Genomic DNA, 26,270 nt, shown 5'->3' with positions numbered 1-26,270 from the left:
CAGAAGGGGTATTGCGAGAGAATAGTGCAAGTAGATACTTGAATTTGTAGTTTTGTATTGTGTTTGTGTTATGTGTGAATATGTACACAAATGTATAATCGCATGAAAAGGCAACAATAATATTACGTATGTATGTTTTAATCTTTTTTTCGTGAAAAATTATCAGTTTTTTCCGTTTTTTTTTTGCTCCGTTAAAGTTTAAAGTTGGGGGAACCATACCTCTGAAACGAATTTTGATGTCCCCCAATTTGGGTCGAACTTTTGGGTAGGGGCAAATTTTGAAAAATCCCACTTTGACCCATTTAGAGTGCTCCAATCGAGTCCAAATGTATGACCGACCCCCACTAACTTTGGACGGCCGATCCACCCATGCCAGTGGCACACCCCCTGGAACTCCCCTGGGGGGTTCCCCATACAATCATTTCAAAAAATCACCATTTTTGGTGATTTACATGAAAAAATCAGCTAAATTGCTATGTTTTTTCTTTATTTTTATTTATTTATTTATAATAATATCTATTTTTTCTCTTAAGAAATTTATTTAGTCAGAACATATGTAAATGAAAAAAATTAATTTAAGTGAGTTATAGAAAAGAAATTTAAAAAAATTATTGTTTGAAGTCATTTTTACTTTCAAGTCTGGGCAATTTCGCACGGCTCTCTAATGTCGTCGCCATAACAGCCTCTACATTTTCCGGTATAACCCGTTTGGAAACGCTAGCTAGCAATTGAACATGTCGTTCCGTTCCTTGTATGTGTGATGGAATTTTTGGATCATTAAACGGTGGATCATCTTGATTTAAATATTCTTTCAATGTATCGTACGGAATGCTTCGCGTGAATGGTGGTTCAAATACGATATTTATATCATTCAAATTGATCATTTCCGTATAACTTGTGCAATTAAAGTTTATATCTGGTTTTTTATAAACTCTAAGTTCCATTGGCTCGTCAACATCGGTTCGATAGCGTAGAATTTTCTTGATGGCACAGTCGCGCTTTTCTTTCCTATCATCAAACAACATTGATAACAAGATATTTTCCGAATGCGCATAATATGAATTATCTTTAATTACTTGATTGACAATTTTGCGTAAACGAGGTTCTAGAAATCGTGACCAACCAATGAACTTGAAAAATAATGCACTGCCGTACACGACAGAGCTGTAATACTTGATATTGAAGTACATTGGCACATAACATTTAATTATAAATTCAACCAGAATTCTTAAATTTGCATCTGGATTTTCCGTTATCACATATAATCGCAATAATCTAGCGGCCTTGGTGAGCCACCGAGAATGTACAATTTTCCCTGGTTTGATGTTAGCCAGATCCACCGGAACCACGCCGCTAGAAATTGCATGGGCCATGTCGTATAAGTACTTCGAATCGGTGGAAAATTCTTTTTTTTCTGGAGCAGGGGGCATATTTTGCAACTCAATTTTCTGGAAGCCGTCCACCACCTAAAAATATATAATAATAAAATAATTAAAAATGGTTGACAATTATAATAAATGAGTGATAGCAATAACTTACCGGAAGAGTTTCACAAGTTTCGATTTGACGGCTCAGTTTTCCGGTTGCCGATCTTGGTCCAGTGCTGGTTGATTTATCCAAAGCTTCAAACAAATGCCGAAACGGAAGTTCGTTGAAGTGTAGAAGGCAAACAAACCAATGCAATGCACTGTGTGGGCCAGTGTTTGTTGGCTCACCGTCAGTGCATATTCCAATTAATGTATCCAGTGATATATTTTTATCGTTGAAAAAACCATTTAATTTGGTTGTTTTGTATTCAGCGGTTTCATGTTCCAGTCTTACGTAACCAATCAATTCAGAATTGGGTTCTCTCAAAATAACAAGATGAGGTTCTTTTACCATCCTAGTATGATACTTCTCATCAATTTTATCTATCGTTAAAGTATCATCTTTTCTGCCATCGAATGAAAACGCTAACAAATTGGTATCATCTAACCGTTTGCGAAGCACTTCTTGTCTGCATTTCTCTTTTTCTCTGCGAACTTTCGATTTATCCATGATGAGAGGTTTCCCATGCTTATCTTTAATTTTAAAATCTTGCAAAAGAGCGGTTCCCAATGCTGATGCTACTCTGTCGGGCACACCAAATCTGTCACATACCAAGGCAAAGTTAAAACAATCGTATCTCTCTGTGTATTGTGAACTTGTGCTTCTATCCATATCTTCTTGAACCGGTGGCGGTGCGTATGTTGAATCATCGGGATCTTGGTATGTTGGCATTGATGACATAGACGTTGCTCCTTGCTCTTCAGTTTCCATCATAAATGCATTCATTGTTAGTCTTCTCTGATTATGTTGATCGTGCATGAACTCTTTGAGGCGTTTGGGAACCCAGCCGCATGCACATGGAGCTGCCTTCAAATCGCATTTACATGTTCCAATGTAAAAAATTGTTTCCAGAGATTTTACATACTCTGTAAATTGTTGGGTGTTGTTTCTTCTCTTGATTTGCTCTTGATACTTGTCAAGCAATTTATTCAATTTATTACATACACTTTTTTTTAGCATTATTTCCATACCAAGTTTTTCTCAAATTCCAATCAACTTATCTTGTACTTTAATAGTGAATGATTTATGGGAAAACTTGTTTTGTTCTGTTTTAGTACGTTCGCTTAAGTAAAATAATATCTCAAGATATCCAGATGGGTTGGTAAATTAAGATCAGTCAAATCAGTAGACACACCAAAAACAGTAACATCATGCTTGGGTATATGACTCATTGGGTTTTCGATAGTTGTTGATGTAGTTGCTTCATCTTGCGGTGTAGAGGATGGTGGATTCATTGTAAACTTTTTGAGGTAATAAGAATGAAATGGTAATTGTAAAGTAAGACGCGTAAGGTTTCGGTTATTAAATAGAACTCAGCTCTGGTTGCCCAGAGCTCCTTTATTTATAGCATTTCTTATCCTAATTTATGTATGCACCACATGCTGAGTGCATACACACATCTTAACACTAATCTACTGCACATACCGACAGTATGTACACATATCTTAAGCATAAGTGTTTTCAAGGGCAAACACAATTGTCTATTGTTAGTTTAGGATCATTTGCGATCTCAAGGGCAAACACAATTGTCTATTGTTAGTTTAAGATCATCACTTAAATTAATTTTTTTCATTTACATATGTTCTGACTAAATAAATTTCTTAAGAGAAAAAATAGATATTATTATAAATAAATAAATAAAAATAAAGAAAAAACATAGCAATTTAGCTGATTTTTTCATGTAAATCACCAAAAATGGTGATTTTTTGAAATGATTGTATGGGGAACCCCCCAGGGGAGTTCCAGGGGTGTGCCACTGGCATGGGTGGATCGGCCGTCCAAAGTTAGTGGGGGTCGGTCATACATTTGGACTCGATTGGAGCACTCTAAATGGGTCAAAGTGGGATTTTTCAAAATTTGCCCCTACCCAAAAGTTCGACCCAAATTGGGGGACATCAAAATTCGTTTCAGAGGTATGGTTCCTTCGGCAAAGTATCTTATTTTGATCCCTAGAATATGATTTTCATAGAGCAATGGGCGATTTTTTTGCCTCCCCACAAATCGACCCGGCCTAATATACATACATATATATTTGAAATAGAACAGAAGTGCACGAGTAAATCAGTGCTTAGTGCGAACGTTCATAAAGAAATCATGTATAAGCCGATTGCCAGTGATTCAAAGTTGTTTTCTATGAAGACAAATTGTTCGATTCGTGTACATGAATCGAACTGACAGAATCAGACAGAGTAACGGTTCAATACCCCTTTATGAACAAGAAGTTATTACTCGTTGCAGTTCTCTGGTACGTATGCTCTCTCTTTTTATCGTTATCGTTCCTTGTTGTATGTCCCACGCTGTCTCTGTTGAATTGTTGTTCTCTTCCCTCGTTGTTTGCTGGTGTAGACTTTGACTTATTATTGTTCTTGCTATTTTTATCTTCTTTAGTTAGTTAGTTTTGCTTTTGTTAATTTGTATTATATCGCGACCGTTTATGTATTTTGTAGAGTTGAGGTTATTGACCTTTGTTTTGTGTTATATCGCGCCCGTTTATTGCAATTTTTTAATATCTGTCCGCACTTTTCTTAACTTTTTGTTTTTTTATTCCATTTACATGTATGTATTTAATTCTTATTGTTTGTTTTCTATTTTATTTTTGTGGTGTTTAGACGCCTTTCCGAAAGGCTCGGAAGACCACTTATGCAATTGAGGCACTTGTATACTTACGTGCGAAAAGTATTAACCGAATGTGAGAGCGCAAACACATGGGATTATTGAAACGTTATAAAAATTTATTATTCAATATAACCGGACGAATTATTTTTCACAAAAAACACTTTATTTCCGGTGAGTCGTGTAAACATTCTGAAAACACTGGAATCTGATGACACACGAGAGAGATATCGATCGGGAAAATAGTTTTCTTACTGTGAAGATGACAAAATATATCTGCAGCGACAGGTAGTAGGTCAGGGCCCATTTGCGCGTTGCATCGCCAGTGGGTACCATGTGGATGGGACTGGAACTGCTGTAGTTTCGGGTTACCTCAAGCTCTGAGAGCGAGTTGATGGCAGCGGGCTAGTTAAACCACTGGACGCCTGCTGTGCTATGAAAGGCAGAGGTAACGCCTTGCTTGGTGGTACCAACGCAACGATGAGGAAGCTCTACGTACATATTATAAATTTTGCTGTTGAAGAGGGCCCGCTGATCCAAAGTCCAACAGGCATTCTAACCAATTCGAATTAGCCGACGGGTGTTGTTACCGCTGCATTCCCGATGTCTTCTGGAAACACTGGAATCTGATGATACTCGCTTCACATGTGGCAGGCTTATTATCTAATATGTTAATAGTAGAATTGTCTGAGTTCTTAATTTTACACGTGGTGCCCAAGATAGCTTTTACATTTTTCAATAGGTGTAAAGACATTTTTACATTTTGCTATCTTATAATGTTAATATATCTTGCCATGTTTGTATGCAAGAGGGTATATATTGAATAAGTTACATTTTGTTTTTAATACTTGATATTTATATACAGTTACAATTGCGTGGTTAAAGTAGCAGACATGTATGTCAGAGTATTTTAATATATTTATTATAGTTCTAATGTAATAATTTTAAGAGCTGGCCCTATAAAGTTAAGAGAATGTCTAGCCGATATTAGCAAGATTGTTACTTAAGTGTCTCTATTTTGTTGACTAATATTTGATCTGCCGAGTTGTGTTCGAGATTATAAGTAGATCGTACTATTTTCTCGTAAGGTGCTAACATTTTTGAAATGTTTGCTACATGGTTTCTATCAGAACATATTTTTTGTCCTTTAAATCAATTATACGTATATTGTCACAGAGGGCGGTGGTGATTAAAAATAAAATAATTTTTCCTTGCATGCTTGCACTCGTATATTGTCTTTGTATTGTGTCACCTCTGTCTTCTTTTATTGTACGAGTATTTACATATGTTTCGAGTATTTTCTTACGTTACGGTGTGTTTTGGAGTATATAACGTCCCCTTTTTTGTACGATTTTTATGGTGGTATGAAAGCACTTTGTTTTGATTTGTTTCGAGTTTGTTTTAATGTCAGGCTAACCTCCTCGAGTGAAAAACAGGTCCTCAGGTTTCTCTCCTGTGACTGAGTGAATAGTTTTGTTGTATTGTCGTACCACGTTGAATATTTCGTCTTCCGGTGAGTGGTTATGTACCTGTGGTAGGATTCTAGCGAGTTCGATCAGGGTGCTATGTGTACGCTCAACTTGACCGTTGGTTGTCGAATGATTTATTGGTGTAACTGTACAAGTATGTACAATTAGTAGTTGTTTCGCACATATGCTCGTGAATATGATTCGTTATCAGTCATTACTACATACTTGACGTTTAGGTAAATCTGTGATAATATTTCGTCAAAGTATTTGTATGTTTTCATTTTATTTGGAATTTCCCGTATGTATAAGTACTTTGAGTATTTATCAGTTGTGCTGATGTATGTGTTCCCGTTCATGTGAAATAAGTATTGATGTATGTGTTCACCTACGTGGTTTGGTATTGGTGCGGCTCCAATGGGTTGTTTGTTTGGTCTGCGTTCGTATTTGTTTGTTAAGCAGATTTCACAATATTGTACTTTTTTTCTACACATTTGGCGTAAAGTGGGCCAAAAATATGTAGTCAGTATTTCTTGTGCAGTATACATATTTGTAACTAAGCTAAAACGATCGGGACATTTGGAAACGTTGAAATTATGCCATTTTCTATGTGGAATAGAGTTTGTTCATCTATTTTTATAGCATTTCCTACCTTTGGGTTTATTATCTTTTCAGTCTATCAATTAATTCTTCTTTAGTCGGATAAAAAAGTGTGTGTCGTGAATACGAAAAAATATTTTGCGAAGAGATTTCCACTAAATTGGTTGCACTGTGGTTTATAACTATTTGATTAAATGTATTTAGTGGTTGTTTTACGCGTTTCAATTTTTTTGTTGGTGAACTTTGAGCTGGATGTTGTGAGCAACTTGAAGTGTTGTTTATCTGTTGGCGAGACAATGCATCAGCGACAACGTTTTGATGCCCTGGTTTATATACTAATTTAGCGCCGTATTCTTTTATGAAGTTTTTCCATCGTTTTAGTTTAGTGTTCTGATTTTTATCCGAAGTCGGAAAAACGAGTGACTGATGGTCTGTATAAATCGTTAGATCTGCTACATATATTGTATAGGTAATTTCTTCAATGTTGAAGTGAGCAAGCGATAGCGAGTAGTTCCTTCTCATTCGTGCTATAATTATGTTCAGTTTGACTAAGAGTTTTATATATTAAGGAAATAGGTTTCTTGTTCTAGGAGAGTACAGCTCCTATTGCAAAGTTACGTACGTCGTTAGTTGAAAAGGTTTACTGAAATCTGGTTGAAATAATTCAACTTGTGCTTGTAGTGCCTCTTTTATTTTTATCAAAGCCTAAAGTGCTGTTTCCTCTAGACTAATTGAGACCTTTGGGCTTTGATTTTTACTTACCAGTATAATTCAGTATACATTTTCTGTAATAACTCGCTAGATCAAGGAATGATCGTAATTCTTTTAAATTGTTTGGATTTGGATAATTATTTATAATTTGAATTTTATTTATTGATTGTGGAATTCACTTTTTGGTTGCTAACTACTTGATTTTTATATTTATATGAGAGTTTATACTCGAAAATGTTAATTACTGTTTTCAAGACCTTAAGACCGTGTTCACTCAGAAACATATCGAACTCCTCTAAGACTAAATTATGATTGAATAAAGTAATAATTTTCTTAGCTTTAACTGGTTTTATGGGTACATATTCTCCTATTTTACACTTAACACTAAAAGCAATATAATTATTTTTCGCACCTGTATCAATTGAAATATTAACGGATTTACCTGTCGTTTGACACCGCCTTTGTCTGTCTCCTGTCTCGTAAATATCATCAGTATGTGGGGCGAGTGATGGTAGGTCTTCGTTTCTCGTCTGGTTTACTAGTTGTACCTTGTTGGTGTTGTAATTCCTTGAAGAAGGAATTCTTCCGCGTTTTGCTGCTTGTTGATCTTCTCTGAACGGGTTATAGAATCGTCGAGATTGCTGAAAGTTGTTCTTTGGGAGGGGTTGATTGTTGTATTGTGTTGATCGTACGTATTGACGGGAGTCATTTACTTCTATTGGTTCTTGCCGTGGTTCTTGGTTATATTGTACCTGCACATTTGGGTTATATCTCCTTCTATCATCATATCTCTGTTGTAAAGGTTTCTGTCGCTGCTTATATTTTTCTGGTGTACTTGGCCATAGAACTGCATGTTCACATTGCCGTGGTAAATCGTACTTCAGATTACATATGCGGTTTCCAAGTCTTTTGGATGATGACTGTATAATCTGTTGCTTGCCTATCTGCTGTTGAGACCTGTGATCAAAGTACGGACTGCTTCTTGGCTCGCATATTCCAACATGGATGCAGGTTCTTGTTCTCCTGACATCTCTATCTTTGAGAGTGTGAGATTCAGTACTTGGCTGATTACGCTGTGAAATTCCGATAGTATGCGTCTTGTGTAATCTTCTTCATTTTTTCCAGAAGCACATGCAATGGAGGATGGAGTCATGTGTAGAAGTTCACGCAAGTGAGGAAAGTTCTCTGATCGCCATTCACTTGGGAGTGGCCAGAAACAATTATTTTACATATAGCTCAAGCAGCTTACGACTTCCAGTTTTAGACCAAGTATCCTCTGGGTAGCCCAAGAACATCCGTTCGAAGGCGAAATATCCCCTACACAGGGTTGTGCGCTGAGTTTGGGACCCACCACGTATAAACGCCCCCCATGAAAAGTTACCAACTGCCCCGGATGAGAGACCCCTTTTGTTGACGACCACAGCACACGAAACAAGGATTATGATTTGAGAGCATGCCGCTGGAATGACATCACCGCCGTCCAAGAAATGCGATGGACGGAACAAGGACTGAGGCGAGTAGGTCCTTGCGGCATTTACTACAGTGACCATATAAAGGAGAGCAAATTTGGTGTGGGATTCGTGCTGGGAGAGAGACTTCGTCACCGTGTACTATCATTCACTCCGGTGGATGAACGTCTAACCACAATACGCATCAAAGCGAGGTTCTTCAACATATCGCTGATTTGCGTCCACGCCCCGACGCAAGAGAAGGAGTTTGGCGACTTTAACACCAGCGTGGGCAAAGAAGGTATCTTTAGCACTACGATGTTTCCAAGACGAAGCATCCCCAAATGGATCGAGGCTGATCAACTTCGCCGGGGCCCGAAATATGGTTATCTGTAGTACTAGATTCTAGCACAAGAAGATACATCAAGCTACCTGGCTGCCTCCGGATCGAAAAACCACCTACCAGATCGATCATGTTGTGATAGACGGAAGACAGGTCTCCAGTGTTTTAGATGTGCGTGCGCTCCGAGGTCCTAACATCGACTTGGACCACTATCGTGTTACAGCCAAGATTCGCACTCGCCTCTGTGTAGCAAAAAACTCACGTCAACAAACAAAAGGAAGGTTCGACGTCGAGAAGCTGCAATCACAACAGACAGCCGAACGATTTTCTATTCGGCTTGCTTTCCTGCTCTCTGGGAGCACTCGTCAACATCTCGGTATAAGGGAAGTGTGGGACGGCATTTCAAACTCCTTACGTACAGCTGCAGCCGAAACCATTGGTTTTCGGAAAATGCAAAAGAACACCTGATACGACGAGGAGAGCCGCCTCACTGCGGAGAGAAAACAGGCTGCCTACCTCGCAACGTTCCGAGCGATCACAACACGTCCGGGATGGGATAAATACCGAGAGTTGAAGAGGGAAGCGAGACGCATTTGCAGACAGAAAAATAAAGAGGCCGAAATACGTGAGTATGAAGAACTTGGTAAGCTGGCCGGCAGGGGTAATGCTCGAAAATTCTATGAAAAAATGCGGCGGCTTTCAGAAGGTTTCACGACCGGAGCATACTCTTATAGAACCACCAAAGGTGATCTAGCGACCGATACCCAAAGCATACTTAAATTATGGGGGGAACACTTCTCTAGCTTGCAATCGATGACGATGGATCAGACGTTCCATTGCCCGACCATGAAGAAGTTCGAATAGCAATTACCCGCCTGAAGAACAACAAAGCGGCGGGGGCCGACTGATAAAGAGCATGCATCAACTTCTTTGTAAAATATGGTAGGACGAAAGCATGCCCAACGATTGGAATTTAAGTGTGCTCTGTCCAAGCACCAAAAAGGGAGACCCCACAATCTGCGCCAACTACCGTGGGATATGCCTCCTCAACATCGCGTATAAGGTTCTGTCGAGCGTATTATGTGAAAGAATTAAACTCCCCGTCAACAAACTGATTGGGCCTTATCAGTGTGGCTTTAGACCTGGAAAATCAACAACCGACCAGATATTCACCATGCGCCAAATCTTGGAAGAGACCCGTGAAAGGAGAGTCGACACACACCACCTCTTCGTCGATTTCAAAACTGCTTTCGACAGCACGAAAAGGAGCTGCCTTTATGCCGCGATGTCTGAATTTGGTATCCCCGCAAACTAATACGGCTGTGTAAACTGACGTTGGGCAACACCAAAAGCTCTGTCAGGATCGGGAAGGACCTCTCCGAGCCGTTCGCGACCAAACGAGGTTTCAGACAAGGCGACTCCCTATCGTGCGACTTCTTCAACCTGCTTCGGGAGTAAATAGTTCGAGCTGCAGAACTAAATAGAGAAGGTACCATCTTCTATTTGGGAACCAGCATAAACACCACCAACAATGTCAGCCTAGAAATCCAACGCAGGATAACAACAGGTGCTACTTCGGACTGAGTAGGCAATTGAAAAGTAAAGTGCTCTCTCGACGAACAAAAGCCAAACTCTATAAGTCGCTCATAATTCCCGTCCTGCTATATGGTGCAGAGGTTTGGACGTTGTCAACAACTGATGAGTCGACGTTGAGAGTTTTCGAGAGAAAGGTTCTGCGAAAGATTTATGGTCTTTTGCGTATTGGCCACGGCGAATATCGCATTCGATGGAACGATTAGCTGTATGAGGCATACGACGACATTGACATAGTTCCGCGAATTAAGAGACAGCGGCTACGCTGGCTAGGTCATGTTGTCCGAATGGACGAAAACATTCCAGCTTTGAAAGTATTCGATGCAGTACCCGCCCTGGGAAGCAGAGGAAGAGAACAAACTCCATTCTGGAGAAGGACCTGGCTACGCATGCAATATCCAATTGGCACCACTTAGAGAAAAGAAGAAACGACTGGTGTGCTGTTGTTAACTCGGCTTTTATCGCGTAAGCGGTTCCTATGCCAATCAAAAAGAAGAAGACATACAATGGTCGTTGATCAGCATATATGTAATCAAGCCTGTTGATTATCGAAATGAAATTCAGCTTGGTGTTGTGGTTGATTAGGATATTTGCTGCCTCCTGTATAATAGCTCGGGTGGCTAGAAAATTCTTTGATATTTTCTGTAAATGTCCACACCCTTTTTCGCCAAGATCGGTACTGGGTCTTATCTCCACTGAAGCATTGTATAGCTTCAAATGTTTTTTAAATTTTTAAGGTTTGCGTTTGTTACGTTTTGTGTGAATCTCTCGTAGTGACTGTCTGGGAGGATTGTTGTGCTTCTAGGGTTCAAATATTTACCTTTAATGGTATGTTATTTAGAGCCTGTGTAAGAATTTCTACCTGGGCAAGCAGATTTACGTTGTCCTGAGCCATTGGATCTTTTTGAAGTAATGATCGCATATAATTGAAAATTTGTTGGCGTTTATCACGTGAGTTCAGCGTGAAAGATTCTCTTTGAAGCCAGGAATTTCTTATTTCAACTTTTCACTTTTTATTGGTTATGTTGCCTGCTATTTCAAGGTTTGCATTTTACGCGACTTTTACTATCTAAATTTTTCAGATATTGGTTTTATGCTTTTCTTCATAGCCGTGGAATTTTTATTTATTATCCTGTTGTTCGGTGATATTTGTCTGCAATCAAGAGTTAGACCGGCTTGAGCCCCCAATTAATATCGTTTTCACGATATAAGTTTGAAATATATTTTGCTACGCCGAAATGCGTGCCTTTATTGATATTCTTAAAAACTGTTTTCAATATGAGATCTTACAGCTACTTATACTAGCGAGATGTGACTGTTGTTATCTGATTGCGACTTGTTTGTTGTTATTGAGATGAATTAGTCATTAGGGACCATTTGTGCGTTGAATTGCTTGAAGTTTATAGTGATTCGCGAACCTCCAAGCTTTGTGGGTGCCATGTAGATAGGAGTGGACATAGTGTAATGTCGGATTACCTCAAGCTCTACCAGCGAGTTGTTGTCAGCGGGCTAGTTCAAGCACTGAACGCCTGCTTTGCTATGAGAGGCAGAGGTGACGCCATGCGTGGTAGTATAAATGAAACGATGAAGAAACTTCACGCACATGTTATAAGTATTGATTTTGGAGAGGTTCTGTTGATCCAATGTCCATCAGGCATTCCTAGCAATTCGAAGGAGCTGAAGGGTGTTGTGGCCGCTGCATTTCCTATGTCTTCTGAAACCACTGTGGCTAAATGAGATAAGCCTCGTCCTAAGACCATTCCATCAACACAGCCAAACACAAAGTCACATCACTGCCAACACTCCAATACACCACACATACAGAACCCTCATAGCAATAGGACCCACACATCAACACCACCCACACGCGAGAGCACCTCACATATACGCACGCTAACACACACCACACTGGATACCTCTCTTCAAAAAGGGTCAGGATCTCAAATCTTCAGTTCTGTCGAGTTTGCACACGGAACTACACGTCGCTTTTTCGCCGCCGCTACTCACCGTTTACGCTAGTGATCCCTATAGTTATTAAGCATAATAACAAAAACATATTTGTATTGTTAAATCAAAATTATCCGAAATACAGTGCGAACAATAATTGTAAGGTAAATTTATATTGCAAAGTAAACCCGGGCCTATTGTGAAGTAGAAACCCGGTGTTTTACTTTAAAGTAAATCATGTTGGCAAAGTGGTAAGTAGACAGAGTGAAGCTGGTAAGGATTTAAGCATTGGTCCTTCGATCCGCAAAGACACTGACACAAGACAGTATGAGTAGGATTGCGCGAAAAGTAAGCTAGATAGATAGATAGATGGATAGATAGATAAATGTTAAGAGGTAATGCACCGCGACCTAGGATCTATTGTACCCTCTACGATATCACATGTCTTCCCAGAGTCCCAGCAGCCTGAATAGGTCTAGGAGTTTGCCGGGCGCTACTGAGGTGATGTGATCCTAGCTGATAAAAATGGAATCCAGGGTGTTAAGCCTTTTTCCACAGATTGCTGTGCAATCCAGGATTAGGTGTGCTGGTGTTTCCTGTTCCAGGTCGCAGAACCGGCAGTTAGCACAGGAGACTATGCCCATGTTGGACAAGTGTTTCCTGAGCCTGCAGTGCCCTGTGTAAATTGCGACGAGGAGAGGGAATTTTTCACGGGGGAGGTGAATAAGTTTCTTGAACCTGTAGAGACTGTACCCCCCTAGTAGCAGTTTGGCGTGGCGCATGCCTGATGCCTGTTGCCAATGCCGTTCTCTCTCCGTTCTTTCCTCCGTGCGGAGCAGCGGTTGCACAAGGACAGACGGTTTAGCCTCTCTATGCATTCCTCGACTAAAAGCGATTTGATCTCATATGATGAAATCGCCTTTAGTGCCGCTTGGCTATCACTGAGAATAGCTATACGCTGGTTGCGATAGTTGCGGCTGAGGTTGACTTCAGCGCACTGACCTATGGCAAAAACTTCAGCCTGGAAGATACTTGGGAAGCAGCCCATTGGTATGGACAGCTTAGTACGCGGTCCCGCAATACCTGCCCCAATACCTTCCGGTGTTTTTGAGCAATCGGTGTACCACTGGATGGTACTGTCTTCCAGCAGTTTTTCCAGCGTGGAATCGCTCCACTCCGTCTTGCTGCCGAGAGTAACTTGGAAATTCCTTTTGAAGTTTATTTTCTTCGTTGTGCCGTCCTTTGGGAGGAGGACCAGCGGCGTGCTTCCCGCTAGTGCGTCCATCTGTCTGGAGGACATTAACTTTCCTCTACCTCAGTCTTCTGCTGACATTAGCAGCATGGTGTGGTTTGCTGCTTGTCTTATCACCTGGTTCAGCGGTGTGAGCTCCAGTATGACTTCCAGTGCCACAGTGGGGCATGTGCGCATTGCCCCGAAGCACAGACACAGGCAAGTCTTTGCAGCTTTGACAGTCTATGGATCACCGAAGACTGAGCTGCTTTGGTGGCCCAAGCCACCGCTTCATAGGTGTTAATAGGCCTTACTATCATGGTATGCAGCCATCTAATGATTCCTGGCTTGCAACCCCATGATCTGCCGGCCAGGCGTCTGCATACCATAAGTGCCCTCGTTGCTTTGGACAGCGGTAAGTCCAAATGCCTACCCCCGGTAGTGACGAGGTCTAAAGTGAGGCCAAGAGATTGACCTCTTTCGACATTTCCACCTCCGTGCCCCCTATTGTTAGGGACCTCAGGCCCGGAAAAGATCTCCGCCTAGTGAATGGGACCACGGTAGTTTTTGCTGGGTTGATGTTTAGCCCTACCGTGTTGCACCATCCTTTCGCCAGGTTTAAGCCCCTTCGAACAATGTCACAGAGAGTGTTTTCAAATCTGCCTCTCGCAATTATTACGATGTCATCCGCGTACCCTTGACAGCGGATTCCATTGCTGGCGAGCAACTCAAGGAGTTCATCTACTACCAAGCTACATAGCAGAGGGGGTAGTACCCCCCCCTGTGGACAGCCCCTTGTGGTGCCAAGACGAATCTTGCTTTCCCCCACCGTGGTTTCCGCTACCCTAGTACGCAGAAGGGCTTCTATCCATCTGCATATTTGGTGGTAATATTCCTTCTCTCAGTGCCTTGATCACGCTGGTGTGAGACGCATTGTCAAGGCACCCTCAATGTCTAGAGGAAGGCGCAGATCCCAACCTCGCCGTTATGTCGAATCTTGCAGCTCAGACGAGAGTTGGTACAGAGTAGTGTTTGTGGATCTGCCCGCTCTGTACGCATGTTGCCTGGCATGTAGGGGTGCGTTCTTCAGCGCTTCCGATCGAATGTGGTTATCTATTACTTTCTCCATCCCCTTTAGCATGAAGGATGTGAGACTTATAGGCCGGAATGATTTGGCTAGTGAATAGTCTCACCTCCCTACCTTGGGGATGAAGATTACTTTTGCAATTCTCCATGGCTCAGGGATATACGATATCGCCAGGCTGTCCCTCATCAGCCCTAGCAGGTGTGGCAGGAGAGTATCCATACCTTGCTGCAAGAGGGCCGGGAAGACGCCGTCCGCTCCCGGTGACTTAAAGTTTGAAAAAGAGGCCAGTGCCCATCTGACTGAGTCCACAGTGAACAAATTCTTTGCAGACAGCCAGTCTGAGCGGTCCGGCCTACGTTTGTCCGATGCTGGAGTTAGGTCGGCTTGAATCGTCTCCGGGAAGTGCACCTGTAGGAGTGTCTCTGCCCTCTCCTCAGCGCTAGCCGTATAGCTCCCGTCCTGTCTCTTTAGGGATAATACTGTGTCCGTCTTACCTCTCGACAACGCCTTATGCAGCCGAGCTGCCTCCGGGGTCGAGGAGACGCTGTCACAGAATTTCCTGAAACTGTTTGTCTTGGCAAGCCTGATCTCCTTATTGTAGATTGTTAGGTGCCGTTTGTATTCTTCCCAGCTACCTGTGCGCTTGGCTTTATTAAACAGCCTTCGCACCTCATGTCTGAGAGCTGAGAGTTTACTAGACCACCAGGGGCAGGTTTGTTTACTGGTGGTCGCTTTCAGTGGACAGGCACAATGATAGGCGTTCATGATGGACTGGTTTACTGCACTAAGCCTGGTCTCCAGTCCACCTGTGGTGGATCTACCATCTGCCTGCCTCACACTGCTTATGTTTGTGCTTAGGGTTTCTTTGCAGATACCCCAATTCGTATTTCTAGGGTTGACAGTGAGGGCTCTTTTGACACCCGCCACTGCGAGATCAGCCCGATCATGCCGTCATTGCTCAGGGTAATGTCCAGGACCTCCCTGCGAACACTAGTTACAAAAGTGGGCTCACAGCCCACATTCTCTATGCTCATATTATGACTAATTATAAATTCTAGAAGTGACTCACCCCTCACGTTGCAGTCCGTGCTACCCCATTCCATGTGATGCGCATTTGCGTCGCATCCCAGGGTCAGGGGAAGTTTGTTGACCCTGCAATACTCCACCAGATTGAGTATCGATGGGGGGGGTGCTATGGCCGTCTCCCCCGGGAAGTAGGCGGATGAGAGGACGAAGTCCGAACCTTCCTTGTCCTTCACCTGTACCGCCACCAGATCTTTCGTTAGAAACTCTGAAATACAGAAAAAGTCTATATCGGCTCTAACGACTATACAAGAGCGGGGTCTCTCGCTAGAGAGATCCCAGATTACCTTGTTTCCTTTTGTGTTGAGGCCTCTTACCTCTCCTCTAACCACCCAAGGTTCTTGGATTAAGAGGATGCCCAGGTTATCCGAAATGAACCTTTTCACGATGACAGCCGAGGCTGCCGATGCGTGATGTAGGTTCACCTGGGCAACTTCTATGCCGGCGCTGGAGCTTATAATATGGGTTCGATGAGAGACAGGTCCTCGTCCCCGATCTCTTCATCAACCTGCATATCCAGCCCTTCTAGGAGCTCTTGGGTGGATGGCAGCGTGCCTTCTTGTTCTTTTGGGAGCTCGTTGCTTCTGCTTTCATCCACGGCGGTGGTCACAGCCCTCTCGGCCGGGATGGGGTCTTTGGTGGACTCGTGCCGCTCTCCCGCAACCACAGCAGCAGTCGCCTTCTGCCCTGCTGAGCTGGCTGCGAATGAAGCCGGAACTGCGGTCATTAATGTTGCGGGTTCTTTATCCGTCGTCGGCGTTGCTTTGGGCCTCCATGGCCTCATCACCACCTGCCGAAGCGGAAGTTTAGCTTGAATCCCTTCTGCCTAATGTATTTGCAGGATTCATCATCTACCGTTATGTTGAGGTTCCACCCTGAACCCACAACACTGCTAGATACGACCTTACACGCCGTGGTTCTTAGGCCCACGTTTTGGTTTTTCACTAAACCAAGCGCGAAGTCGTAATTTTCGTCCGCACTTCTAGGGAAGAATACCGCCATACTATGCAGTTGTGGTATATCCTCGCCTCTCTTAAAACACAGGGCCGGACCATTCCAACCCACTAGCCTTGGCGTGGTCTCCGTTTGCCAGGTGGCCGACTGCTCATCTTGGCAGTCCACCAGCAGCATACCGCCCTTGAAGAAAATGCCATTAAAGGCGGCGGTGTACTCGTCGCCCACGAACAAAGCTTTCACTAAGCAGTTCTGGAGAGACGTCTGCTGTTCCGGCCCTAGGGCCTCCGCCGGGTAGTTGCGGGGCAACACTGCCATCCGGATGCTCTTCACCGCCTCCGAGTACGTCCGGGTTACGGCTCTCGTCGGCTGCTGGTTGGGGTTGGAGCTTTTTTCCCCTGGCCTCTGTGGTTTGTCCTCTCGTATTCTCTTGGACCTAGGTGGCTCCTGAAGAGTTATTTGGCCGCTTTTCCTCTTTTCCGTACGATTGGGTGCCTCTTGGGGTGCCGGCCTAACTACGCTTCGTCCCTCTGACAAGGCTGCTTTGGCTCGGCGCCGCCTCTGGTTCCTGCGTCTTTGGAGCAGACCAACCGCTGGCACCTGTGCGCTGTGCATTTTTAGGAGAGGGGGTTGCTCCCCCTACTCCTACTCAGAGCCCGCTTTTCGGCTGTCTCCGGTGTTATGCCGTCCTGAAGGAATCTGAGGTACCACTTGAGAGTGGCCCCACTCATTCCCGCTCTTTGTGGGTCGTCGTGACCTCCTGGGCGTCCTGGCTCCGGGTACATGGGATGTTCCCTCGTTGCCGTCTCCTTTTGCGCTCGCTCTTTGATTCCACTTTTGTGAAACCACCCTCCTCTCCGCAGTCGATCCTGCTCGAGGGGGTTGTGGGGGCGGCGTTCGCGCGGTTCGCAGTGGTCGCAATGGACGCACTACGTTGAGTGCCGCTGCAAGAGGGCATGTCGTCATCGTCACGCGCGTGCTCTTCAAAGAGTGCTCGCTCTTCCGGCGACAGAGCATCCAGGAAGCTAAACTTTCGTCTAGCCCCCGGGCCAGTCTTGCTTGCGGTGCTCGTGCAGCCTCGCACTGTCGTTGTTGATGCTGCTGTTTCGGTTGTTGTCGATGTTGTTGTTGTTGTTGTGTTTTGTTTGTTTTTGTTATTATTCATCTTGTTTGTACGACCGTTTGGCCCGTGTTGTGGGCCTCCCGGTCTATTCTTGTTGAAGGGGAAACTGAAAGGTCCGCCGCGCCAGAGCCCCTTGACGCGGTAAGGTCACCGTTACTTCCCAAGGCGGCCCGGTGTTGGGAAGGCTCCGTTAGAATACAGCCGAATTTACCTCCTGGCTGTAAATCATCCAATGGGCACGGGAGTCGCATAACACCTTGGATTAGGAGGTGGTAGCTCTTGTTCGCTGCACACATGCAGCCTCTGCCAGCCCCCAGGAGAGATGCTATGTAGCATCGCCCCTGATGGTTGGGAGATGCCGTGCTGTGTTGCAGTTTAATCCCCTGCACCGCGACAAGGTGCCTACCATTAGCAGAGGGTAGGGCAATTTCGAAAATTAAAAGAGAAAAGAAAAAGAACAAAACCAAACAAACATATATGTACAATAGTATATACATTAGAGTGATTCAAACAAAAACTTTTTTTTTCGTTTGGTACTCGGAAAAATAGGTTCCTAGACACCTCTAAGAAAGCCTCTCCAAACATGAGTTTTTAATTGTAACGAGAAGGTCCTCCTACATACAGTTTTCTATTTTTTCTTATTATCAGATAGAACAATTTATATCTCGCTTCCAACTACTTGAAAAAATATCTTGTTCCTCAGATTTTGTAGGAAATTGAATGCTCTACAAAAAAGGGCTATGGATTTTTTCGTAAACCCAAACGTTTAAAAGATATTAACAGTTAAAGTTTGATTATTTTTGGGACAATTTTTTATTTCTTATGAATTTTATAACTCAATAAAAAAAAAATATTATGAATAGGTTTTTGGAGAGGCTTTCTTAGAGGTGTCTAGGAACCCATTTTTCCGAGTACCAAACAAAAAAAAAAATTTTTTTTGATCCACCCTAATATGCATTGATGTTTGACGATGAATATCTCGTAAACGCTTAACTTAATCGAAAAATTATATGAGACTATTTTTATAGAGCAGTAAATTTCCTGTGTTATTGAGCATCTTTGGTTAGTAAGGGTCACCTTAGCACAAATGTAGCAAAAATTGTCTGCACTATTAACACATTTACGCGACATAAGGAAAACTGTAGATTTTTCACTAAAAATTACAAAAAAACGGTAACAATTTCACCTTTTAACTGTTGAACAAAACACAGTCAACGTTAAACACAACAAACAAATGTGAAATAATAAAATTTCCGCGGGTAATCACTAAATATTTTAAGTTATCATCATTAATGTGATAAATCTGTCGCGCTACCTTCTATTATACATATTTATAAGGCATAAATGCACAATAAGAGCTAATTATGAATTTTAACTTGTATATTTATGTTCAACGAGTGAAATACAATCAATATAGTATATTTTCATGTAGAAGGCAATTTTGATGTAGACCAGTGTTATGATACAAGCAAAAATTTTAATACAAGAATTATAGCTAGACGGAACTGACTTGAACAAACAAGTGCATCCACTTCGTTTAGAAGTGGTCCCAGTTTGCCAGCAATCTGAATGGTATTTCACAAATACAAATCCCATGATGGATAAATTATGCCCCAGAGCACAAAGTCGCACTACATGGCTTCTGTGACGCCTCTGGAAAGGCATATTATGCCACCATCTAAGTGCGCACACAATCCAACACAGCGAATACCAGTCACCTACCAGTAGCCAAGGCAAAGGTGGCTCCGCTAAAAACAATAAGTCTGACACGACTGGAACTATGTGGTGCGCTTCTACTAGCCAAACTAGTATCCATGGTGTAAACGCATCTAAATATGGCAAAATATAAATTGTATCTCTGGTCTGATTCCCAAATTGTATTAGCCTGGTTAGAAAAACCTCCACATGCATGGAAGACGAATATTTCCAATCGAACTTCTCAGATCCTTGACGTAGTGGGATCAGCAACTTAGCGACACGTAGCCAGTGCTGACAATGCTGCCGATTTAGGTACAAAAGGGTGCAAGCCTCTGCACCTTGCCACCACCATTTTTTGGTGGAATGGTTCCGATGGTGAACAGTATTTACCGATTCTTGGTCACGATCGCCCATGCGCAACATAATTACCCAAAAAGTAGAAAAATCGACTCTTTTCATACGACATTGGATGATACTGACATCCTTGAACGATTTTCATCATACCCCCGAGCACTCAGGGTAATCGCTTACATGTTCAATTTCATAAAGCGACTCAAAATTAAAGTGAACGGAGAACCCACGCTGTACTCCCAAGGCGATACATTGACGCACCTAATTATAGAAATGGCAAAGGTCGATCTTATCACTCATACTCAATCGCGCCACTTCAGCTGCGAGATGTCATTACTAAGAGAGTCGAAGCGGATTGACAAAAAGAGCTCACTCTTAGTACTAAATCCATTTTTGATACGAAAGGTCAGCTTTGTGCTAATGGTCGGCTTGCCAACTCAAGCCTGACATATAACGAACGCCATCTTCTAATAATACCAGAGAAATCTCGACTTGCAACTTTGCTCCTCAAGTATATACACGTACTAGTGTTCTTCTTCTTCTTAATTGGCGTAGACACCGATTACGCGATTATAGCCGAGTTAACAACAGCTTCTCATCCGAGGCTGTTTCAACTTTTTCATTGGTATTGTTTTTTACGTGGCGGGTCCCAAGCCCAGCGCACAACCCAATGTAGGGAATGTTTCGCCTTCTCACATTAGCTCGCCTTCGAACGGATGTTCTTAGGCTACCCAGAGGATACTTGGTCAAAGACCGGAAGTAGTGAGCTGCTTGAGCCATGTGTAAAAGAATCGTTTCTGGCCACTCCCAAGTGAATGGCGATCAGAGAACTCTCCTTACTTGCGTGAACTTCTACACATGACTCCATCCTCCGCACACATACTAGTGTTGCACGCTGAAAATCGCCTAATGCAACATAATCCGCCAAGAGTTCTATATTCCCCGACTTAAATCTCAAATAAAAAAATGCTTTTTCATGTGCCAGAGCTGCACTATGCATAAACAGAAGATGAGGATGCAGATTACGGCAGCACTTCCATCGGAACGCTGCAGCTTTGCTCTGCCTTTCACTATTACCAGTGTGGATTTTGCTGGGTCTTTTCAGATAAAGGCGTCCATGCTAAGGTGTCCGACACTAATGAAAGGCTATGTGGCTGTCTTTGTCCGTTTTTTGACAAAAACAGTGCACCTCGAGGTATGTGCTACTCTGACAAAAGAAGCTTTCCTCACGGCATTTGCTCGTTTCGTCGGACGTCGAGGTTTTCCGTTCAAACTTATGCGCGACAATGGAAAAACCTTTATCGGGGCTCAGAGAGCCTTAGAAAAACAGTCTGTGGACTTTATTAAGCAAGTCTCCCCTGAGATTGTACAAAAGTATGCTCTTCAAGGCATTAATTGGCAATTTATCCCCCCAAGAGCTCCTCACATGGGTGGTTTGTGGGAATCAGCTGTAAAAAGCTTTAAATCCCACTTAAAAAAGGAAGCTGGAAACTACAAGTTTAATTATGAGGAATTTACAACATTATTAATCAACTTAGAAACCGCTTTCAACTCACGGCCACTAGCAACACTCTCGCAAGATCCCTCAGATCACAGCCCTAACCTCAGGGCACTTGCTCAAACGAGTATTTATTCTGGCCACACCTGAGCCAGACGTGGAGTCGTTATCCTTATTACATCGATGGGAGAGAATTAAAATTCTCCATCATAATTTCAGCCGCTGATGGAGAGTAGATTATTTAAAGGACCTCCATAAGAGTTATCGATGGAAAACATCAGGAAATGCGCCTAAGCTTGGATATTGTGTACATATTAGCGATGATTGTCTCCCACCTACCGAGTGGCGACTTGGCCGCATAGAAAAGCTCCATTATAACTCAGACGGTCACATCCGGGTAGTTGATCTCCATACTCAAAGCGGAATACTAACCAGACCGCTGGTTAAATTATGGTTTCTATCAACCGCCTTGACACTTGACCAACCGCCTCCTCTTATGTTGGTCGCCTTGTCGTGGCGAAGGGGCTTAAGCAATAGTAAAGTGTGCATCCAAAAGGAAACGCACTCTAGTCGTACGAACTAAGAAGGACACATCATAATTCCCACAATGGTGATATGGATGAATAACCCCTAGGTTTTACGCCCATCTCCTAATATGGAAGTATGAGAATACCCGCAATAGCACCACCCTAAGCCAAGGTATTGAGGTACCCGTGCCGATGGCTGAATGGTCAGCGGGCGGTAATGAATACTTGATCGCGAACGGTTCCCCTGATGCCCGGGCGAGGTCGGAGGGAGTAAACGCCTTCTCTACACATACCGGCTCTGCGGGCAAGTGGCCAACCCTTTCCGGCGTACTCGTGGGAGCAAACATGAACAAAACTAACCTAACAAAAACAATTACAACAACAACAACAACCAATTTGACGACAATAACGACGACTGAAGGAACTGATATGATATATAGAAATCCTATAACGGAATGCGAAGAGGACGAAATACTCGCCTACAGCCAGGAGACGAGTAAGAGTACTGGCGGACATACCAGCCAAAGTACATCGGTTGATACAGCAGCAGAAACAGCCAATCTACGAGGGGAAGCGTCCACCTCCTAAATCAGCTGAGAAAAAACCGGTACCAGAAGGCAGTCTTCATACTGGGAAAGATAGATAGATAAAGCAGAAACAAAGCGCCTCAAAACCTTAGTAGAGGAATACGAAAGCTTGCTGAAAAGAAGGCAATCCGAACCTCAGAAAGAGAGCAAACAACCGAGCAATTCCCAAAAACGGAATCGCTCTATAACAGAACTGCAAGAACTCTGCCCAAAAAACCTAGGCGGAGTGAAGGGGAACATAGCAGCTCATCAACGGTAAGACATTTCTGCGACGTAGCCAGAGATAGCTGACAAGTGGCCATCATAGATTGAAATTCTTCCTCCTCCAGCACAATCCCGGAAAGATGAGTGGAGATCGAAGTCATATTGTCGACTATGGTGCTAAGCTTTGTACTCGACAATCCTGCGGGTCCTCACCCTGAGTTTGACTCCTCTTAAACCCTTAGGGATTACAGGGTCATCAAAGGCGCTGACCAGGCTTCTCTAGATTTCATGACAGGTAGTGTTGCTAAAATCTGCAACGCCTTTGCGGGCCTCCAATTGAGGCTTATTCCAGCCAGGAATATCCCGAAGAGACCTCGTGCTCGCATTTGGCTACCCCCTCTAGAGGAGCCGGGCGAAAAATTCCTAAGGTGTATAAAGCTGCAGAACAAATCTATACCTGGTATAGATGAGTGGCAGCTGATCAAGGAGGAAAAACGCTATAAAGCAAGCAGACCAATTCTTGGTGGCCATTTGCGATGAGTCCATAGAGGCTCTTAAGAAGACTGACTACAAAATGTGCTTCGCTAGGCCAGTCTAAAAATCTTCCAAGGCGACAAAGCGGCTGACGAAGACGACACGGAAGAGGTCGACGAAATAAAGCCAGCTGCTGCGGATTGTGGACATCGAAGAAACCCGAGATGCCCAATAACCTAAGATGCGTACAGATCAGCTTGCAGCGAATCTGACAACCCTCATTAACCAGAGAAGCATCGACATCTGCCTAATACAGAAGCCCTGGGGTAATGTAGACACCATTAGGTGGCTAAGCAGCAGTAACTATAACATTTTTTACACACGAAACAGTGAGTCACTATTACAGTTTATTCTGAATAGCAATTTAAGTATATGCTAAAAGGGCGATAAGCACACTTTTCTTTTCCCAAGCTCTGATGGGTTTCCGGGGTGGGAGGAAGTGCTGGACCTCACGCTATTAACAGACACAGACAGTCTCGTTGTGGATAACTGGAGGGTGTCCGATGAGCCTTCCATGTCGGATCACTCCTGGATACTCTTCAGTATCCACGAGAAATACAGTTATCAACAATACAATACAGTCTCAAGTATCGGAACCCTAGAAGAACAGGATGAGAAAATTTACCAGTAGAGCAATAAGAGTATTAGTAATCCCAGGAACTAGATTTAGAAGTAGAGAAGTTGGAAAAAATCTTAACTACCACTTTCATTAAATCCACACCGCCAGCAGTTCTGAAAAAGTGGAAAGCTTTCAATGAGAGTTTTAGAACAAAAATCTGGCAGCCATATATGTATTATGAAAAGATGCAAAAAAGCAGTCAGGAAAGCTAAAAACGACTCTTGGCGATCTTTCTGCACATTGATAGAAAGTTGCAGAGACCGCAAGGCTTAGTAAAATACTATTCAAAAATCATACTAATACTGCCTACATTGAGGCGTAAGGAAATGATTGGACCTCCTCTGCAAAAGTATAGCTTTAGGTACTTATTAAAACGCACTTCACCGGAAGTCAGCAAACGCCTTTAACGAGAGCTCAACCAGAACCACCGGTAAACGCAGCTGATGACCGAGGCCAGATAGTAGACAAAAGCAAACAGAATTAAAGTAGTGTTCCTTCCAAAACCAGGCAGAAGAAATCACGATAATGCCAAGGATTTTAGACCTATAAACATCACCTCCTTTATGCTGAAGGTGCTAGAAAGGCTAAAAGACTTACATTTAAGAGCATTCATGGCGGATAAGTTATTGAAGTCCCAACATGCATACATAAAGGTCCGATCAACCGAAACCTTCCCGAGGTGATAAGAGTAATTGAAAAATCACCACACTACAAACAATAGACCATGGCTGCATTTCTAGACATAGAGGACGCCTTCAAAGCAAAGCAAATGGGTCTGGCAGCGAACGAGGGCAAGCTGAAATATTTCCTGTCATCAAACAAACAGTCGTCGCTCTCGCGACTTGGCTCTCACTTTACTGTTGACAGTCATAGCTGTGAAATCGTAGATAATTTCTTCTTCTGTCTTCTGTCTATCTTGGAACCAGTGTAAATACCACCAACAAAGTCAGCCTGGAAATCCAACAACGGATAACTCTTGCCAACAGGTGGTACTTCGGACTAAGAAGGCAATTGAGAAGTAAAGTCATCTCTCGACGAATAAAAACCACTCATACTTCCCGTCCTATTAAATGGTGCAGAGGCTTGGACGATGACAACAACTGATGAGTCAACGTTGCAAGTTTACGAGAGAAAGGTTCTGCGAAAGATTTATGGTCCTTTGCGCGTTTGCCACGGCGAATATCGCATTCTATGGAACGATGAGCTCCGTGAGATATATGACGACATTGACATAGTGCAGAGATTTAAAGGACAGCGGCTATTGAAGGACCAGGTGGAGAAGGACCTGGCTTCGCTTGGAATATCCAATTGGCGCCACGTAGCGAAAAGAAGAAACAACTGGCGCGTTGTTGTTAACTCGGCTATTATCGCGTAAGCGATTTCTACGCCAATAAAGAAGAAGAAGAGAAGAAGAAGAAGAGGACGCCTTCAGTAATATAGAAGTAAGTGCTATAATTAATTCGTTCACATGGTGGCACAGATGACACTGTGTGCAGATGGATATTATCGCTGCAACACAAACACCTCAAGGAGGGAGTGAAAGCAGTAGCATATGCAGACGATACAGTGTTGTTAGTATCAGGCATGTTTATTTCAAAAGTCAGCAAGGTTTTGGAAAGAGCACTTTGAAGGTTAAACCTATGGGCTAAGAACAATGGACTAGGTGTTAACCCTTACAGAACAGAACTGATGCTATTCACAAGCAGAACCAAAATCCCTCTGTTTCAGCTTCCGGTACTAAACGGTACAACACTCTCTCTATTCCCCACAGCTAAATACTAGGGGAGGTGGAGATTGACACCAAACTGTTCTTAAAAATAAATATAGAAAAAAGAATAAATAAAGCATATATAGCCTACTATACTTGCAAGAGAATCGTCAGCAAGATTTGGGGCCTCAAACCTAGTATAATCATGTGGATGTATACGACCGTCATAAGACCTATACTTACATATGGAGCTCTGGCATGGTGGCCAGTGCTAAACAAACAATACAACATTAGCAAATTAAATGGAATACAAAGATCAGCCTCCCGCACATGCTGGTGCAATCAAGTCAGATCCGACTGACGCGCTTAATGTGGTCCTGCATCAATTGCCCATAGACATCTTTATACACAAAATAGAAGCATTTTCATTACAAAATAATAAAAATTACAGTGGTTGAATCAATGAACTGGAACATAGTAGATCTTCAAGCAGCTCAACATAAATATCTATTCTATGTATGCCGACGGGTCCAAAATGGATTGCGGAGTAGGCACGGGAGTATGTTCCGTTGATCTAGACATTTCTCTCTCTATCCGTCTACCGAACTCGGCTAGCTTCTTCCAAGCGGAAGTACTAGGCATAGAAAAAAGCTCCTGCCTGTATATTTCTGGATAACCAGAAACAGTTTCCACTTTCTCTGTGAATGCCCAGCCTATCCCAGATCCGACACAAAATATTTGGAATCATCAACACCTTG

At 42.9% G+C, this 26,270-nt stretch overlaps 1 protein-coding gene and 1 long non-coding RNA gene across 2 annotated transcripts in view; one reads left to right on the top strand and one right to left on the bottom strand.

Moving 5' to 3' along the window:
* The window catches only part of LOC126765687 (craniofacial development protein 2-like), a 358,297-nt gene that overhangs the window by 57,431 nt on the left and 274,596 nt on the right, over window positions 1-26,270 (bottom strand). The gene's annotated exons all lie outside the window — the stretch shown is intronic.
* On the top strand, window positions 11,388-12,465 carry LOC126765811 (uncharacterized). Its single transcript, XR_007668606.1, has 2 exons — window positions 11,388-11,861; window positions 12,036-12,465. It is a non-coding gene; the product is annotated as an uncharacterized LOC126765811 (long non-coding RNA).

Source organism: Bactrocera neohumeralis, unplaced genomic scaffold, assembly GCF_024586455.1.
Source record: "Bactrocera neohumeralis isolate Rockhampton unplaced genomic scaffold, APGP_CSIRO_Bneo_wtdbg2-racon-allhic-juicebox.fasta_v2 cluster11, whole genome shotgun sequence".
Lineage (NCBI taxonomy): Eukaryota > Metazoa > Arthropoda > Insecta > Diptera > Tephritidae > Bactrocera > Bactrocera neohumeralis.
Note: the sequence above shows the minus strand (reverse complement) of the source record. Positions and strands in the feature narration are given on the sequence as shown.